Source organism: Monodon monoceros, unplaced genomic scaffold (assembly GCF_005190385.1).
Source record: "Monodon monoceros isolate NGI ecotype Baffin Bay Population unplaced genomic scaffold, NGI_Narwhal_1 Super_Scaffold_22, whole genome shotgun sequence".
Taxonomy (NCBI): domain Eukaryota; kingdom Metazoa; phylum Chordata; class Mammalia; order Artiodactyla; family Monodontidae; genus Monodon; species Monodon monoceros.
The window spans coordinates 112,550,557-112,562,684 of NW_021703779.1; the positions used below are offsets into that span (position 1 = coordinate 112,550,557).

The following is a 12,128-nucleotide window of genomic DNA, read 5'->3' on the forward strand; positions in this document are numbered from 1 at the left end:
TAACGGGTAGAATGACTGGGGTGTAGGGTGGCAGGGAGATACACATTTGCTATAATTGGTGCATAGATCGTTTTTCCTTTAAGAGTAATGTAATTATTCTAAATACAAAGGCATGTATCAAGTTTTAGGGTAATGAGGATAAGTTACACTGTAGGCTGATGGGAAAATAGATCTCTAAAAATTTATGCCAACTTGGATAGAGCCCCGACTCTAGTCTTTAATTCCTATTAATAAACTTTCATTGATCTTCCAAAAAATGCTTTTTGGACCTATTTCTATTTTCATCTTGTGTCGTCTCTCAGGAAAGCTGCCTAGAAGTTAACTCCCACCTGTGTAGGATGACCTTTTCTCCAAGTGTTGCCCTGAGCCTAATAATGGTCCAGGATTGGGGGAACAAACCCAGTCCCCTGCTGCCCCATCTGCCTTGATGATTTGATAGGTATGGTGCTTTTAAAACAATCAGCAAAATAATTTGCACTGCAGAGTCCTTAGTAGGTCTTTTTTAATTGGACAGTTACTTGTATTAGTGAAAATCAAAAGCAGCATACAATCATTCAATCTCCAAGCACTGGAGTGTATCCAACTGTTTTCCTATTTGGGGTTCCACTTTAGTCATTGTCTGTATGCACGTGTAAATTTTTACAGAGTTGCAACCACTGCCCTTTTTTGTGGCCCTGGTTATTGGCATCTAGTTTCCCAAGTAACATTGACACACATCTGTTCAAATCAATTGACGTTCCCATCATGACTGACTCATTTGGCGGGAAAAACAAGTTTACGTGCCAAATGGAACAAAGAAGCGTGGGTATCAGGGAGCAGCAGGGAGAAAGAAACGGTGGGAGAGAGTTATTTTGACTTACTGATCATAAACCATTTTCCAATACCATTTTTAAAGGATGTATAATATTACACTGAGTGATTGATTATATTTTACCCCATGGTGTGGGACACTTGGGTGGTTTTCAATACCTAGTGAGTTTAGAATGCATATAAATTACAGGATTTGAGAGATGACTGTATTTTCTTGAAACAGGAGTCTTCTGTGTCCAGATCCGGGCCAAGAGTGTTGATGTAGTGTTCCTTTGCTGGGGAAAAAAAAAAAAAAAAGTCAGTACTGCTAACTGGAAATGCTGGATGCCTTCAAAAAATATCCCTGTGCTTAAAATATTTTAAATTATGATCAGTTCTAGCTTATAAAAGGAACCTATATATCTTGTCCCACAACTTACAGAAATGCGGAATTTTAAATTTAGAGCTTGACTTAACTTTTCCTAGTTTATGGGCCACGCCTGTCTAATAAACTTAATACAATGCCATGTGCACACAGCTTCCTAACAAATAACATGTGCTGGGAAAAGATGAGGAAACAATGGAAAGGTGCCTCCTTGAAGGTGGTAACATCGGATCAATTGATCGGTCGACTATAAATGGATTCATCTTACACAAGTCTCCCACACGTTATGATGCACATTTAGCAATGCTGAAAAACAATTTGAACGAATACCTTAGAGAGTTGTTACAGAGAATTTATAGTCTGGAACGAATTGCCATCTTCTTAATTGACACGGAAATGTTTGGCTAAAATATTGCTTTATTCACATTTCTCTCCTTGGAGAAAAATCTAGGCAAACTGCAACTTCGACCGTGTGAATAATGGTGAAAGATGACTGCTTTAAGTCAGAAAAGGGGCACCACGCAGTCTGAGGGCCCCGTGGACGCCCTCAATCTCGATACCTCTTGGGGGCCCGGGGCAAAGCGCCACAGCGCATCTGGAAGGCAACGCCCCCAATCAGGGTCGCGGCTCCCGCCCTCCGCCCCTCGCGGTCTCTCACCTGCGTCCCGCTGGAGGGAGCCGGCGGGCGCGGGCGTGGTCCTCCCGGAGGGTGGGCGCTGGCTGCTGCCGGGCTTCCTTCTGGCTCGAGGGGACCCGTCCCGAGGGGGGAGAAAGGGAGAAAAGGGAGCTGGTGAGAGGCAGGGGGTCAGCCTCGAGGTGCCTCCCCAACCCCAAGCACTAAGCCAGCGGGTGCGGGAACCTGTTCGCCGTTCAGGCCTCGGGATTGCTGGCCTGCGGGGCCCTGGGCCGGCCGGGAGCCAACTCTCGGGTTTCCCGGTCCGGGGATCGCGGCCGGGGTGGGGCGGGGCGGCGCGGCGGCGGCGGCGGCCGCGCGGAGCCGGACTGGCCCCAGGCAGCCGGGTAGCGGCGCCCCGGGAGCCCGAGGGTTCGCGGCGGCCGGAAGGGCCCCGACCCGCCCGCGTCCGCCGTGGCGCAAGGGAGTCTGGGAGAGTGCGCGTGGGGGCGGCGGGAGCCTGAGCCCCGTCTCCGGGCTGCCTGGAACCCCGGGCTCCCCAAAGCCGACCTCCTCCGGGGGCCCCACTGGGAAGCCCAGTTCCGGGCAGCCCGTCCAGACAAGAGGGGTTTTCGTGTGCTTGGTTTCTTTCAGGATGACGGAAAGCGTGGGAAAGATTCCACTCCTCCCTCTGTCTTTGCCAATAGTCCTTGACCTGCCCGTGCGCCGGATCAAACCAAAATCCTAAAGTGATTTTTACAGGCGAAGTGCGACGTCAGCCAGAGAGTGAGCCCTCTCTTTTCCAGGCCCGCTGTGAAGCTCCTAGCGTAGACTCGGGCCCCCCAGGAAGAGATGGAGGTGGCTTTCGAGGTCATTAGCAATAGCGTCCAGAGTCCAGGGGGGCAGGAAGAGGCCCTGAGTCGACAGCTCAGGTGCTGCCATTTTCTCAGGAGCTGTCAAGCTAGTGCCCTGCCAGCGGGGCAATCCCTTATGGGAGGCCCCCGGGCGACCAAGGTGGCCTTGGGGCGGCGCCTCCAGGCTAGAATTCTGGGACCAGATTTTGGGAGATAGGGCAAGATAGGGCAAGCAGCAGCTTGAAACGCAGAGCCTCATTCCACAGCCACCCCCTCGGGTCCTCGCGCTCCCTGCAGGCCTCAGATCGGGCAGGTCAGTGCCTCTCCACGCCGCCTGGGATTCACCGGCGGACCAGGCCCCGGGCCTCGCCCGATCTCGACAGAAGCTCCCCCCAACACAGACAGGAGGAAGGGTGGAGAGGGTGTCGAGAAGGGGCCAGAAACGTTCACCTTTTCTGGACTCCAACGTCCTTTCCACATGCAGGACGCGAGCCATTTACCAGGAACCGCAGAGCGGCCTGGGGACTGCTTGCAGGGTCACCTTCCGGGGTCCCCGCTACTCCTTTTCCAGTAACCGCCCCCCCCCATTTAGTTGTTGGGTCTTGAAGGTATTCTTTCTTCGTTTTTTGTCCTGTGGGTGGTATTCTAGTTAATCACTAGGAATTTTTTCCCTATCGTTTAAATTTTACCCGGGCAGGGAAAGGAGTGCTGAAATGCAGTATCTTTTTCACACCTATTTACACATTCAAAGGCGGGCAAAGGTTGGACGGAGGAAAAACGCGCCTCTCCCGGGTCTCGCTGCTGGGGCGGACACGGCGGGCGCTGGACTAGGACTTACCTAGTGGGTGGGCCCGTGCAGGAGTCCCAGCCTTGCCCGGGCAGCAGAAACAATACTCCAGAGCACCGATCGCCCACTGCAGTACTGTTCCCGCTGCTAGGGCACGGCTGAGTGCGGGGCGCCGCGTCCCTCCTCGGCTCGCATAGCCTGCGCACGGCCCCGACCACCCCCAGCCCCTGGCATGCAGTTGCGCCCTCCCCGGACTCTGGCGGGGCCTCGTGGGTGGGGAAAGGGGGCAGAGGGGAGAGGAAGAGAGACGCAAGCCCCCGCCCACCTACCTGCTCCAGAGCTGGCCTGGGGAGCAGGCGCCCCGCGGGAGCGCACGTCCAGCAGAACCCCACCTTCCTACTTCCTCGCGAGGGGGTATAGCAGCGCCTCACGTTTTGAACCGTTAAAAGCACTTCAAAACATGAATTGCTGCTGCATCCCCTCGGAGTCAACGAAGGGGGATCGCTCTGGGGTACCTGCAGATGGAGAAAGACAAGGTGACTGGAAGGAAGCCTGGTCCCGCCCCGTCCAATGGCGAGGAATAAAGCAAAATGTCAGTCCAAATCGACGTACTTTTTAGAACTTCGCCGTTTGATTTCCAGGATCGGCAGGTGTAGTGAAAAATGTGACTCTCAATTTTTTTTCCCCCCAGAGGATGAATCTTGGAAAAGTGTAGCGGTGAAAAGTCAAGGGCTGAGAGAGAGGAATTAGGGTGGGAAAGAATCTTACCTCTGAAGGTAAGAATAGTAAGAAAATAAATTGAGGCAGTTTGGCAACATCTGGATCACTCTTACCAGCTTCAAAGTCTTAGTGAAACTTCTACCTGATGTATATTATAACTAAGTCTCACTCAATGTCCCCACTAAAAAAAATAACTTTTCATTTATTGACTTAGAGAAGATCACCAAAATGTCTCTGGCAGCTTCAGCTAATTTTAACATATATGATAGCTGGGAAATATAGATCCATCCACAGAAGCATCAGACGTCCTCTTTAACTCGCCAGTGTTTCATTATTACAGCAAACACCCTGCTTTGAGTTCTTTTTAAAGGTATTAAAGAATGAGAGATAACTGTCCCGAGATGAAATATCTGGATGTTTACACATGAAACTGATTACTCAAACGTATTTATAAATATTTTATACCTTTCAACGTCACCTATCAAAACATAAATCAAAAAGTTTCAATACTTGACCTCAAATCACTCCTTCTTGTCTCAAGCAGTTCCACAGAAACTCTTTCACGTCCTGAAATGGCCGGCACTGTGCATACTCCTTAATGATTAACTCATTAGATACCACTTTTTCCTTTTTAAAATGGACACACATTAGTAATAAGTTACATGCATCCTCCCCCATACTGTTTAAAGGAAACAGTCAATTAAGCATAGAAGAAACTACTACCCTGTAACCCTCAATCACAAACCTAAAAGTTAAAACAACAAAACCGGTACAAAACTCTAATGGTTTTGAAAGTTAAAATACGTTTCAATACAAGTATTAGACACTCAAAGTATCCACGTCTGCTAAGTGTTTGGTTCATTTAAAAGTTACATCGGTTTTTCAAAACCAGTATAATGGATGCTGTGTCCTGTTTATTAGTTAATAAAATGTGCAGAGTATTCAATGAGACTAAGTACAAAATTCATAACACCAGACTGAGATCCAGTGTTACCAAATGCACTACTTGTGTCACTGTAAACTAATTTATTAATAATAACCCCGCTTCCTAAATTGGCACATACATTTAAGTGTCTCTAAATTTCATCTTGTTTTGGCTACGCTATTCACAAACAACTTTGACTTTTGGTATTAATGGAGATAAACGTCCTTGGTTGCCCTTAAAAAGAAAAAAACAAAAACAAAAACATGTTTAGCAAACGTACAGTTATACTTTAAAACTCCACAACCTTCTCCCAATTAAATATTTATGTTCCACACAAATATGTGAACCATCACATCAGATGTTAAAGTCATCACTAATTTAACATTTCCTTATTGACTACTTAGAAAAACAAAAGTTCATTCGAAATAGCAACGGTGTCAAAGGCGAAGGTCCCTTTCAGATTGCTCTGCAAACTCACTGGAATCGAATTCACTTGTACTTTTCACTTAACCCCTTTTTTTTCTCCCAGTGACAGTACAACGATTTACATTCCTAAAAAGCCACCTTGCTCTCCTAGTTTATGGATTTCCCCTTAGATTGAAATTTACTTACGAAAAGAGATTACAAAGAGGCGTCTTGTCACTCCAGAAGAGAGTCAGTCGCTGATACAATAGACAAAGAATCGATACTTTTGAGTTGCCCATAGCCCCACACCCCTCCTTCCGAACTGAACTGTTTGGCCAGATCATTTAAGAGCCAAAGAATACGCCTCTTCCTCTGTTCATATTTTACAACGTTTTGTCTTAATTTTGTAGATGCCTTCTCCCCCCCACCACAGACACGATGTACCTTCCCTCGGCGCATTCGTGCCAACTTTCCCAATGTCAAGTTTCCTACAGGGAAAACTAAATAACCTTGAAAGTTTTAATAGGGAAAAGACAATGCAAAATTAATCACACATTTATTTCCAAGACATATTTTACTGCTTGCAAATTAAGAGCCACAAAAAGTCCATTTACAGTCTGTCAAAACCAGTCGATCCCGACCCTGGCGAGGCTGACAGGCGGTCACTGCCCCTTACTCGATTTTCTCTTCCCACCCCTCCATGTTAGCTTTTCTCAGCCCGTTTCCTAAGAATTCTCCCGGCCGCACTCATGTGTCTGTTCGCCCACACCCCGACCCCCAAACGTGCTTCACAACCCCAAAGCGACACAGAACTTTTTCAGCATTGTCACCAGATTTTTTTTCAGTCTGCCGTAACCAACGTTATTATAGGGAGAAACGCCAGCCAACAAGTCCCTTTTTAAAAAAATCGCATGTCACCTCTCGATCCACTCGAAAATGGCGCCGAAATCGAAGAACTTCTTAAATTTCATTGTCAGCTTTTTGCAAAGGTTTCTGGGATTTCCCTGCGAAGCTGCTTCGCCGCGTCTGAGAGCTAGCGAACGAGCAAGCAAGCAAAAGAGAGAGGGAGGAATGTGCGGGTGCGGAGGGGTGAAACAGCGAGAGAGCGGGGCCCGGGCGGGGAGCAGAGCAGGGGCTTGGGGGACGGCGAGGGCGCGGGGCGTGAGGGGCCGGGCACCGAGCCACAGGGACCGAAAGCCGGGCGCGGAGAGCCGGGAGCCGGGAGCCGGGGGTCGGGGTGGCGGCGCGGAGGGCGCGCTCCCGCGCTGGCTGCAGCCGAAGCTCGGGGAGCGGCGTGGCGGAGGCGGAGCGGAGCGCGGGGCCGGAGCCATGCGCACCCGGGGAGGCGAGCTGGGCGGCCGGCGGAGAGCCTCCTGCAGCTGCTCTAGAAAAAGCCGGCTCTGGGGGCGTGGCCACGTGGTGCCCCCGCCCCTCCTTCCCCGCGCCGCTCCCGGCCCGGGGGCGGAAAGGGGGAGGGAAAGGGGGAGTGGGGGAGCGGGGGAGTGGGGGAACGGGAGAGAGGTGGGGGATGAGGGGGTGCAGGCGCTCGACGCCACGACCTTGGCCCGCAGGCGGGAAGGGCCGAAAAGGGCACAGGGCGCCCAGTATAGCCGGTACAGAGCTGAAGAGCGGGGGTTCAGGGAGAAAAAAAGAGAAAATGGGAAATGGCAAAGCCACGGGCACAGGGTAGCGCAGAGCGCACCCAGACGCGTAGGACGGACGCCACCCCGCGCCCACCGGTTCCCCCGCAGTGCCCTCTGAGCTGCCCGGAGGGAGCAAGGTGGCTGCGCAAAGCCTCTGGCGCGGTGCTTGCTGGGGGTGCCTGACTTGGTTGGGGGAGGAAAAGCGGGGCCTCGGACCGCAGGAGCTTAGCGCTCTTCCCACGCGTTTGAGGCCAGCCTCGTCGGGACTCCCCTGCCCTCTCCACCCTGCCAAACCCTCAGGGAGAGAGGCCCCGGGGCAGGCCCCGTACGTGCAGGCCGTCCGCTGGGGGGACAGAGCCCGGAGGGAGGGAACAACTGTCTGCACACGTCCCAGTCCAAGAAGGGAAACTGATTGTAAGACTGACCGGGGCAACTGGAGGGAAACGAGCCCTTACTGGGAATGCTACAGGCTGTTAGGGACGGAGAGTCAGTTTTCTTAGGTGTGAGAATGGTATTGAAGGTAAGTAGGAGGATGCCCTTATTCTCAGAAGATGCAGGCTGGAGTGGCGAGGTGAAATGTCACCGCGGCTGCAGTTTTCAAACGATACAGCTAACACAGGCACACATTGTGCCAGAGAGAGGAAGCAAGTGTTGCAGTGTTGCAGTGTGTTGTTACATCCAGGTGGGGGGTAAACGGACGTTCGTTGTGCTGTTCTTTCAACTTTCCTGTCTATTTGCAAAATTTCATAATAAAATCTTTGTGAGAAACCCCCCCCCTTTTAAAAACAGCGCCTGAACGCTGTCTAAGAAAATGAGCGCGACTTCCTTCTCTCTCCCTGTCCCGGGTGGGACAAATCTGCGAGCACGCAGGGCTCAGACCGAGCGGGTTCTGGACGGGAAGGGCAATGGGTGGTGCTGGCCGGCAGCGGCCAGCGCCCCGGGCACGGGACGCAGGCCCGAAGAGGCCCCGGGGGTCTCGGGGCAGGTGGGCTGCCAGGCGCACAGCGAGGCGGAGGAGCTGCGGAGCGCGCCGGCCGGGGCAGGGGGCTCCGCGGGCGGCTCTCAGCCACCCCGGGTCCGACTCCGACTAGCTCCGCTCAGCGCTGCAGGGCCGCCCGCGCCGCTGACGGGTGAGGAAACCAACGGGCCGCGGGAAGCGGAGCCGCGCGCCTGGCGTTGCCGCCGCCGCCCGGGTTCCCCGCGCTCCCCGAGGGAGGCTGTCGCGGCCTGTCCCCTGCGCCCTGCGCGCGGGGTGGTGGGGAATCGCGCGCGGCACTGGAAAAAAAAAAATCAGGTGCCGGAAGAAAATAGCAGCACACACACGAAATCAGTATAAAGAAAACCATGGACTCCGCCGTGCTCGGCGCTCGAGTTTCTTGAGCTACTTAACTCTCGCATGCATTTCACTGTGATGTTTCTGGAGCGCTGATGGATTTCTCTTTGCAGGGCGATCTCGCAGACCCAAGGCCGCCAGTGCTGCGCGGCTGCTGTCGCTGGCTTCTGCGGCTGTTTTCCTCTTTTCTTTCTTTCTTTCCTTCCCCTTTCTTTCTTTCTTCTTTTTCTTCTTTATTTTTTTTTTAGAGGTGGTGGGGGAGTAAGTCTTCCAGGGGCTGCAAAACTGGTTTGAAAAATTAACCAAAAAGATTTTACAGACCAAGATTTGATTTTCAGGAAAGGTTTTAAGGCTGCAGTGACTTGTACGGCTTCCGTGGGCGGTAAAAAGTTACTTCTAAATGATAATTTCCCTCTGAAAGTCTTCAAAACGCTTCGTGGACAGGGCTGAAAGTTTGTCAGGCTGTCAGACGTGACTGAACAAGCTTCTAAATCCTCAGATAGATCATTTATAAAGCTCCAGTGTCCTTGGGGTGAAAGACTTTTCTGGGCTTTTAAAGCTCGGCTTCGTGGGTAAATTTGCTTGGGTTGATCTAGCTGCGCGCAAGTGTGCATTTCCCTCCCTGGATTAGCAGAAGGGCAGAAGATTCCAGTACTATAAGATAAAAGTCGAGTCTGTGGCACGTCCTCTAAAGAAAAAAAATGCAACAGCTTCCTTTATTAAACTCTTTTTGCTACATCAGCGAATTAGAGAGCCAGTTGAATATTGATGAATGCTTTGAGGGTGAGTAATATGGCTGCAGGCCCCAGAAAGTGAGGGCGGGCAGGCTAAGTATTTACTCAAGTGAACAGTCTTCAAATATTTTTCAAATGTGATGTCTCAAGGATTTCCTTAGGTTTTCTTAGGACTTCTGAAGCAAACCCTGATTCTGCAAATGGCTTCTCCTTTCAGTAGGCCCTTCCCAACCTGACAAAACAGCAATTGCCCTAAGAAGAGCTTAGAAACTCAGCCTGGCATTAGAACCGGGCCACAGCCCACCAGCCCTGGTGCCAGGGAGTTAACGTCTCCCTGGGCAACCGGGGAACCCCAAATGAAGTGGACACCATTCACTGTTTTTGTCATTTCTGAAGTTCTGTTTCAAAGCGTGTATTTTCAGGAAAATAGCACATATTTTTTTCCTCCATGGAACATTCAGAAATTACCTTGATAAGAAATATAGTCAGCCATGGGAGGAGAGTGTAGCAAAAGCTTCGAAGGCTCTGAAGGCGCAGCTGAGAAAAATACATTAGCCCTAGACTGGAGATATTCCGCAAGGAAGTTACCCATAACGAGGTACTGTATTTGGAATAATTTTTGGAAAGTGTTTTCTGAAAAGCAATTTCGAATAAGTCTTTGGAACTAGATACTAGGAAAAGGAGTTGAATTGAAAATTCTTTTTTACGTTGTAAACAAAATTTCTAGAACTCAGCATTTTCATTTTAACTAGAAACGTCTTTTATGATTATGTTTTTCACAAAGGCCTAGAGTTAGGGAAACAAGACTTTCCTTACGTTGTAAATATCCAGAGGTCTTCAGAGAGATAAAATCAGGATAGAGTTACAGATTTAACAGAAAGAAAACAACTGGAATTGTGTTATGCAGCTTCTACTGTGTTATTTGTAAAAGATTTTTTTTTCAGGGTTCAAGCAAAGGCTAGTAGTGAGCAGTAATAATAGACTAATACTTGCCCTACTGTCCGATTAAACAAAAAAGATAGTGCCCTTTGGTAATTTTTATTTAATTTATGAAATTAGTTATGATAAAAATAGTTCTTTGCAAAACTTAGAACTTTGGGAAAAAATGTCAAATCTTAACTTCTCCCACCCCCATGATCTCACCAGGAAAAAGTAGAATGAATTAGTAAATTTTTCCTTTCTGCCAAAGAGGAGCTTAGCAAGTCCTTGATGGCTGTTGCTTTTGATTTCCAAGTCTCTTTTCAAAGACACAAAATCACTGCCTTCAATGCTGTTGGGATTTCTTCTTTAAACACGGCATGTTTTTCTTGTTGGGTGTGCACTATTATTGTCTTAATTGTTCCTGGATTTTTGCCCATGAAATCAAAGAATCTCTCAGATGACAGAAATGATTGGATCGTTGCACATAGGAAGGCCACAGTGAAGGGGCATAGGGTGACTTCAGCCTCTACACCGTGCTGGCCCTACACGGTTCCCATCCTATAAGTGAGCATGACTCTCCTTTGCACCAGTGCGAACTGAGAGCACAGTGTAATGACAGGGGCATGGAGACGGAAAGCCCATCTCCTGTGTATGAGATTTGGTCACTTGCTTTCACCATAACCATTATGATCATCAATTTCTAACCTTACACTTCTAGCACTTTCCTTGAGCCTTATTACCTAATTATACAAAAGAAAGAAGAAATAAAAACAAAAACCCAGTATAGAATAATGTCAACACATCAAATGTAATTGTATTCAGGGAGGCTGAAGTGCATTTGGACAGTTGGTCGCTCCTTTTATATCAAAAAATTTAAAAAAAAAAAGCCCCAAAGTGGCCAGCACCAAGGAGGTGCTGTAAAAAGCACAGAACTCTGCCAGCTCCGAATGACATCACTTTTAGGATCTTGCTACGCAAAGGGAAAACGCTCCTGGGGGCAAATAATATCTTGCTGGGTAGAGACAGGAGGAGGGAACAGGAAACTGAAGGTTGCTAAGGGGTGCTATCTTTGTTTAAAACCAAGATGTGTTTTCCAAGCCATGAAGTGCTTTGTTGAAAAAGGAAAGGAGGGAAAGTCAATATGTATAATTGAAGCGTTAACATTAAAGCTGTTAACACCAAAATATCCATAACTCACTTGCTGCTCTCCTTCTTGTCTCCATAACATAACTGTTTGCATTTTAAAAAATAAAACTTAATAGGTAGAGTTTCTAGGGCTTGTAGAAGATGTCGTTTCTTTTACCTCGTGTCTCTTAAAATAATTTTTGAGTTTGAAATCAGGTGGGATTCTGCAGTAGTTAATGACCAGGGTGACCCCCATCCATTGGCAGGAAATGGAGCTGGAGATCTGGACCCAGTTTTCCATTTTAGCATTTGCCCTAAACCCAGGGCTCAGCAGCTTCCTTAGCTCAGTGTCCCCAAGGAGTGCCTAGGCCTCAGGCAAGGAAACAGGAGGGAGACAGAGAGGGTGGGCGAGGACAAAAGAGAGAAAGAAAGAAGGTGAAAGAAGAAAAAGAAAACCAAGTCCTTCCCCCCATTCCTACTATCCATCTTCTAATTCAAACGCTTAATTTGCCACCACTAGGTCACCAAGGTAACCTTCTCAGGCTCCCCGTTCATCTCCCAGCTGAGTTTGGCCCCTCTTGCTGTGGTCCCCTAAGTTCTGCTCTAAAAACACAGTTCTTATCATATCACACGATGAAAAGTGTAACCCTCTCCAACCCGGCTCCGATCCGCTTCTCCAGCCACACCTTCTTCTTCATGTTTCCACGCAGGAGATGTTTGTTCTTCTCGTTCCCTCACCCCTCAAGGCCCAGCCCAAATGCCGTCTCCTCCCTGAAGCCTTCTGAGATGACCTCAGGTTGGAGTTAACTGCCTCTGGCCTGTCCTGCCACAGCACATTAATAAAGCTGGTCATTCTGAGTCTCTTCCTAGCAGAAAGTAAGCTCCTAGAGGGTA

General features: G+C 49.2%; 1 long non-coding RNA gene across 1 annotated transcript; it reads right to left on the reverse strand.

The window, feature by feature from the left end:
• Positions 1–484: 484 nt before the first annotated feature.
• Positions 485–2,135, reverse strand: LOC114905654. The gene is made up of 2 exons (XR_003796310.1): positions 1,833–2,135; positions 485–1,085 (listed from the first exon to the last, which is right to left on the reverse strand). It is a non-coding gene; the product is annotated as an uncharacterized LOC114905654 (long non-coding RNA).
• Positions 2,136–12,128: the final 9,993 nt, after the last annotated feature.